A 6,613-nucleotide genomic window follows, 5' to 3' on the forward strand; every position below is an offset into this window, starting at 1 on the left:
CCTGATGGAGTTGGCTAATCGCTTTTCCAAAGAAGGGATCCGAAAGGAACCCAATGGGAATAAGACAAAGAGCTTTTGAGATTGCATGGAATCTGTTGGGGATATAACTATTGGGTATGACCCGCCCAGGAGGGGCCATGTCATACCACTGGCGGTTCATAAAATACAAAGCCCATAAAGATGCTGAAGATGGCGGTTCACGAAGCAGGCTACTGAAGGCCCAAAGCCCAAAGGCGACTTAAAGCCCACATGTGTAAACCGACATATATGTATGACTTGTATTGTAAGGCATGCATAGTTAGTCACCGGGCCGGACACGTTTTATATGAGCCGGCCGGGACTCCGTGAGCCGATGGGCGTCAACCTGTGTATATAAAGGGGCGACCCGGCGGCGGTTTAGGGCAAGAAATAAGAGAGATCGAAAAGCTAGGTCAAGCGTATTCGCTCCTGATAATCGAAACCCAAGCAATACCACCTCAATTGGATTAGGCTTTTACCTTCACCACAAGAGGTCGAACCAGTATAAACTCCTGTGTCCTTTGTCCCGTTTAACCCATTTAAGCTAACCTAGTTGCGATGGCTCCACGACTAAGTCCTTTTGCTAGGACATTTGCCGTGATAATTCCACGACAGTTGGCGCCCGCTGTGGGGCCAGCGCATGGTGGTTTTGAGTTCTTGAAGGGCAGCTTCGAAGGGATCAAGGGATACGATGTGGGTCGGATGACCAAGAGTCGTCGCGGCAAGCTCTACATCGACGATGCGGGCTGGGGCCCCGAGGCCGGCTCAATCGAGTACAGGTACCGGGTCCCCTTCGGTGGAATCCACGTCTTGATCGGCAAGATCAGCGAACCGGGCCCTGAGAAGGACATCTGCACCAACATCATGGAGACGGCTCAGTGTGCGCGGCCTGCCCGAGTTCAACCCGCCATGAAACGTGCCTTTGTTGGTTTTATCCATGGGGCGAAAATTGAGGATGCTTATGTATCTGGTGGTGAGACGACCATCTATTCTGATGGTGAGTCGTCCATAGGCGAGACCAACTCATTGTATCAACTTCAGGACCGTTTTGGATGCACAGGCACAACGGATCCAAGACGGTTCCTTCCGGATCATGTTGTATCAGAATGCTTCAAACGAGGCCATGAGAAGGAGACACCGGATTAATCTACCCTCGGTTTATGAGCCAATAAACCTCTTTAACACATGGAGCAGGGACCAGTGATCCGCCGGTGGTAAACCGGAAGGTCGAAGCACCTGGAGCCGGAGCTCCGGTTCAGCCGCCATGATGAACTCTCCGCGCGTGAACAATATTCCGCCTCAACATGTTTCGACACCACCGGGTCATTATTCGAACCCTTTGGACAATATAATTGCTGCGGCATCACGATTGGTAGCTCTACCAGTTGAAGGTGAGTCCCTGATACGTCTCCGTCGTATCTATAATTTTTTATTGTTCCATGCAAATATTATACAACTTTCCTATACTTTTGGCAACTTTTTATACTATTTTTGGGACAAACATATTGATCCAGTGCCTAGTGCTAGTTCTTGTTTTTTTGCATGTTTTATGTTTCGTAGAAATCCCATACCAAACGGAGTCCAAACGGAATAAAAACAGACGGAGAATATTTTTGGAATATTTGTGAAATATGGGAAGAAGAATCAACGCGAGAAGGTGCCCGAGGGGGCCACGAGTCAGGGGGCGCGCCCCTGACCCTCGTGGGCCCCCCGTAAGGCTGTTGTTGCTCTTCTTTGGACGCAAGAAAGCTAATTTTCGGAGAAAAATCTGGGCGAAGGTTTCAATCCAATCGGAGTTACAAATCTCGGGATATATACGAAATGGTGAAAGGGCATAATCCCAAGAACGCAGAAACAGAGAGAGACAGAGAGACGGATCCAATCTCGGAGGGGCTCTCGCCCCTCCCATGCCATGGAGGCCATAGACCAAAGGGGAAACCCTTCTCCCATCTAGGGAGAAGGTCAAGGAAGAAGAAGAAGTGGGGGCTCTCTCCCCCTCTCTTCCGGTGGCGCCGGAACGCCGCCGGGGCCACCATCATCACCGCAATCTACACCAACAACTTCACCGTCATCATCACCAAATCTTCCCCTCTCTATGCAGCGGTGTAACCCCTCTTTTACCTGCTGTAATCTCTACTTAAATATGGTGCTCAACGCTATATATTATTTCCCAATGATGTATGGCTATCCTATGATGTTTGAGTATATCCGTTTTGTCCAATGGGTTAATTGATGATCGTGATTGGTTTGAGTTGCATGTTTTATTATTGGTGCTATCCTATGGTGCTCTTCGTGTCACGCAAGCGTGAGGGATTCCCGCTGTAGGGTGTTGCAATACGTTCATGATTTGCTTATGGTGGGTGGCGTGAGTGACAGAAGCACATACCCGAGTAAGTAGGTTGTTTGCATATGGGAGTAAAGAGGACTTGATACTTTAATTCTATGGTTGTGTTTTACCTTAATGATCTTTAGTAGTTGCGGATGCTTGCTAGAGTTCCAATCATAAGTGCATATGATCCAAGTAGAGAAAGTATGTTAGCTTATGCCTCTCCCTCAAATAAAATTGCAATAACGATTACCGGTCTAGTTATCAATTGCCTAGGGACAAATAAATTTCTTGTGACAAAAAGCTCTCTACTAAACCTAACATAGTTGTGTCTTTATCTAAATAGCCCCTAATTTTTATTTACGCGCTCTTTATTATCTTGCAAACCTATCCAACAACACCTACAAAGTACTTCTAGTTTCATACTTGTTCTAGGTAAAGCAAACGTTAAGCGCGCGTAGAGTTGTATCGGCGGTCGATAGAACTTGAGGGAATATTTATTCTACCTTTAGCTCCTCGTCGGGTTCGACACTCTTATTTATCGAAAGAGGCTACAATTGATCTCCTATACTTGTGGGTTATCAAGACCTTTTTCTGGCGCCGTTGCCGGGGAGTTATAGCGTGGGGGTGAATATTCTCGTGTGTGCTGGTTTGCTTTATCTCTAAGTAATTTTTATTTGTTGTTCTCTATCTTTAGTTATGGGTAGGAAATGCAAAATACCAAAAAAAATTAGTTGTACCTACTGAACCAATGATTGAAGAACCACTCAAAATCTATCACACTACTGAAGCTTTTTACTTGGATCATCTTCGATCCCTATGTGTTCGTGCTGAAATCCCAACTAGCTTAGTTGAGGGAAAATCTTTAGATGAGCATGCTTGTTATGTGCGACACCGCATATCTGAAAAAGGGAAACTTTTACTGTATCAAATTCATCGTTTGCAATGCTATGCTTGGAATTTATGTGAAATATATGATGTTACTTGTTGTTCTGAAAACCCTAAGAAACACCTTCCCTACAAATGTGAGTTTAGTGATAATGGAATCGTATCTTCTATGATAAGGGTGTTTATAATTACTATGATGTTCAACAAATCAAAGAATTTGTTGCTTTTAAGGGTGCTTATGAAATTGCTTCTTTGATTCAAAAGTATGATGCTACTCTTTACAAATCTGAAATTTTTGCCATGCTAAAATATTGTTATGATAATTATGCTTCTAATGCCTATGTTAAACCACATATTGAGGACTCCTCCGCTGTCCAATAAGAGACTAATATTTTGCAGGAGTCTATGGAAGAAGAAATTGATGAAACTGTGAGCTCATTGGATGAAAAAGATGGTGAGGAGAACAAAGAACAAAAGGAGGAAGAGCGCATTAGCTACCCGTGCCCACCTTCTAATGAGAGTAACTCTTCAACTCATACATTGTTTAATTTCCCTTCGTGCTTACCGAAGGATGAATGCTATGATAATTGCTATGATCCCATTGATTCATTTGAAATATCCCTTTTTGATGAACTTGATGCTTGCTATTCTTGTGGCCATGATGCCAATATGAATTAAAATTATGGAGATGAACTTGCTATTGTTCCTTACGTTAAACATGAAATTGTTGCTATTTGCACCCACGCATGATAGTCCTATTATCTATTTGAATTCTCCCAACTACACTGTATTGGAGAAGTTTGCCCTTATTAAGGATTATATTGATGGGTTGCGTTTCACTACTACACATGATGATTTTGATAGATATAATATGCATGTGCTTGCTGCTCCTACTTGCAAGTATTATGAGAGAGGAACTACATCTCCGCCTCTCCATGTTTCCAATATGATAAAATTGCAAGAAACTATTTATATTATGCACTGGCCTTTACTATATGTGCATGAATTGTTCTTTTATGTCATGCCGATGCATAGGAAGAGAGTTAGACTTCGTCATTGCTTGATATATGTTGCTTTGTTCTCAGTACTAAATGACAAATCATTGCTAATTCAAATTGGCTTTGATATACCTTGGGATCCGGGTGGATCCATTACTTGAGCACTATATGCCTAGCTTAATGGCTTTAAAGAAAGCGCTGCCAGGGAATCAACCCGGAAGTTTTAGAGAGTCATTTATTTCTGTTCTGTTCTTTTATAAGGTTTAAAAATAAAAATAATGTGCCAAGGTTTGCCTTTAGGATGTTTACATTGCTTGTTGGTTTGTGCGGTGCAAGACAGAAACTTTGGTTATAGTGCGTGATTTTACATTTTTACTGGAACATGAAACGGTTCCGAAACTTTTTGCACTGTCTTTCTATACAAATTGTTTATTTTTAATAATTTTGGTAGAATTTTTGGAGTACCATAAGTATGGTGAATGTTCAGATTACTACAGACTGTCCTGTTTAAGACAGATCATGTTTTTGATGCATAGTTTGCTTGTTTTGATGAAACTATCGATTCCTATCAGTGGATTAAGCCATGGAAAAGTTATATTACAGTAGCTATAATGCAAAAAAAAATCTGAATTGGTTTGCAACAATACTTAGAGTAGTGATTTGCTTTATTATACTAACGGATCTTACCGAGCTTTCTGTTGAGTTTTGTGTGGATGAAGTGTTCGAAGATCGAGGATGTCTCGATGTGAGGAGAAGAAGGAGAGGCAAGAGCTCAAACTTGGGGATGTCCAAGGCACCCCAAGTAAATATTCAAGGAGACTCAAGCGTCTAAGCTCGGGGATGCCCCGGAAGGCATCCCATCTTTCTTCAACAAGTATCTGTAAGTTTTCTGATTCGTTTCGTTAATGCGATATGTGCAAATCTTGGAGCGTCTTTTGCATTTAGTTTTCACTTTTCTTTGATGCGCCATGCTGGTATGAGATAGTCCATGGTTGATTTATAGAATGCTCTTTGCACTTCACTTATATCTTTTGAGTATGGCTTTATAGAATGCTTCATGTGCTTCGCTTATATCATTTGAAGTTTGGATTGCCTGTTTCCCTACACATAGAAACCCGCCATTTGTAGAATGCTCTTTTACTTCACTTATAGTTGTTAGAGGGTGGGCATATATTTTGTAGAAAGAATTAAACTCTCTTGCTTCACTTATATCCATTTAGAGAGTTGATAGGAATTGGTCATTCACATGGTTCGTCATAAAATCCTACATAAAACTTGTAGATCACTGAATATGATATGTTTGATTACTTGCAATAGTTTTGCGATATAAAGGTGGTGATATTAGAGTCGTGCTAGTTGAGTAATTGTGAAATTGAGAAATACTTGTGTTGAGGTTTGCAAGTCCCGTAGCATGCACGTATGGTGAACCGTTATGTAACGAAGTTGGAGCATGAGGTATTTATTGATTGTCTTCCTTATGAGTGGCGGTCGGGGATGAGCGATGGTCTTTTCCTACCAATCTATCCCCTTAGGGGCATGCGTAGTAGTACTTTGCTTCGAGGGCTAATAAACTTTTGCAATAAGTATATGAGTTCTTTATGACTAATGTGAGTCCATGGATTATACACACTCTCACCCTTCCATCATTGCTAGCCTCTTCGGTACCGTGCATTGCCCTTTCTCACCTAGAGAGTTGGTGCAAACTTTGCCAGTGCATCCAAACCCCGTGATACGATACACTCTATCACACATAAACCTCCTATATCTTCCTCAAAACAGCCACCATACCTACCTATCATGGAATTTCCATAGCCATTCCGAGATATGTTGCCATGCAACTTCCATCATCATCATATACATGACTTGAGCATTTATTGTCATATTTCTTTGCATGATCGTAAGATAGCTAGCATGATGTTTTCATGGCTTGTCTATTTTTGATGTCATTGCTACGCTAGATCATTGCACATCCCGGTACACCACCGGAGGCATTCATATAGAGTCATATCTTTGTTCTAGTATCGAGTTGTAATATTGAGTTGCAAGTAAATAAAAGTGTGATGATCATCATTATTAGAGCATTGCCCCAGTGAGGAAAGGATAATGGAGACTATGATTCCCTCACAAGTCGGGATGAGACTCCGGACTTTAAAAATAAATAAAAGAGGCCAAAGAAGCCTAAATAAAAAAAGAGGCCAAAGAAGCCTACCAAAACAAAAAGATAAAGAAAAGAAAAAAGAAAAAAAGAAAAAAATGAGAGAAAAGAGAGAAGGGGCAATGTTACTATCCTTTTACCACAATTGTGCTTCAGAGTAGCACCATGTTCTTCATATAGAGAGTCTCTTGAGTAATCACTTTTGTATACTAGTGGGAATTTTCATTA

The sequence above is a fragment of the Triticum dicoccoides genome, chromosome 6A (assembly GCF_002162155.2).
Source record: "Triticum dicoccoides isolate Atlit2015 ecotype Zavitan chromosome 6A, WEW_v2.0, whole genome shotgun sequence".
NCBI classification, from domain to species: domain Eukaryota; kingdom Viridiplantae; phylum Streptophyta; class Magnoliopsida; order Poales; family Poaceae; genus Triticum; species Triticum dicoccoides.